General features: G+C 41.4%; 1 non-coding gene across 1 annotated transcript; it reads right to left on the bottom strand.

Annotated features, from left to right (window-relative positions):
• Window positions 1-262: 262 nt before the first annotated feature.
• LOC129690542 (U6 spliceosomal RNA) lies at window positions 263-369 on the bottom strand. The gene has a single exon (XR_008722300.1). It is a non-coding gene; the product is annotated as a U6 spliceosomal RNA (small nuclear RNA).
• Between the last annotated feature and the right edge of the window lie 588 nt (window positions 370-957).

The raw sequence follows: 957 nt of genomic DNA, 5'->3' as shown, positions 1-957 counted from the left end.
GAAGAAGAAGAAGAAGAAGAAGAAGAAGAAGAAGAAGAAGAAGAAGAGGTAACAATAAAATGATTCCTATTGACATTGTGCTACACTCTTTGAGCAGTTTCTTTTTTTCCTTTTTCATTTCTTATTTTTTATTATTAGTTACATTTTATTAACTCTGTATCCCAGCTGTATCTCCTCTCTCATTTCCTCGCAAGCCCTCCTTCCCTCATCTCCTCCCTGCCCCTTTCCAAGTCCACTGATTGGGGAGGATCTCCTCCCCTTTAATAATATGGAACGCTTCACGAATTTGCGTGTCATCCTTGGGCAGAGGCCATGCTAATTTTCTCTGTATTGTTCCAATTTTAGTATATATGCTGCCGAAGAGAGCACTTTGAGCAGTTTCTTGCTCAGCCATCATAAAAGAAGCTTATCAGAAGCAGAATGGCTCACAGAGACCCACAGCCAGACAGGATGTCGAGAGTGAGAAAGACCTTGGAACACTCGGCTCTAAGTGGCATTTCTCACTCAAATCCCTCTCCTCAGGGTTAAGATAAAACTGTAAGAATAAGGGGAAAGCATGTAAGAGCCAGGAGGGACGGAGGGATGACATCAAGGAAAGAAGGGCCTCTGAAGCAACAAGCAATGTGAGCAAGGTTCCTGTGAACTCCTGGCAGCATGTACAGGGCCAGCACGGATCTGCACCAGGTGAGCTTCTAAAGCTGAAAAGAGAAGTGGACACATGCCACTATCCCTAGACCATAGGTCATCCTCAACTGATAACCACTTGCAAATAAAAATTTAGTTACCTCCATGGTAGTTTCATGGGGAAAACAAATTATTCTCAGTAGTAGGTTGATTGCCCAGCAGCAGATAGAAAGAAGAAAACAAACTCAATGACATCACTGGAAGTTCATTGTCTCATAATGTTATGTAATGTTTTTTTATTTTTAATTCAATCTTTCTATTTATATCCTTCTG

The sequence above is a fragment of the Psammomys obesus genome, unplaced genomic scaffold, assembly GCF_907164565.1.
Source record: "Psammomys obesus unplaced genomic scaffold, mPsaObe1.curated_primary_1811, whole genome shotgun sequence".
NCBI classification, from domain to species: domain Eukaryota; kingdom Metazoa; phylum Chordata; class Mammalia; order Rodentia; family Muridae; genus Psammomys; species Psammomys obesus.
Note: the sequence above shows the minus strand (reverse complement) of the source record. Positions and strands in the feature narration are given on the sequence as shown.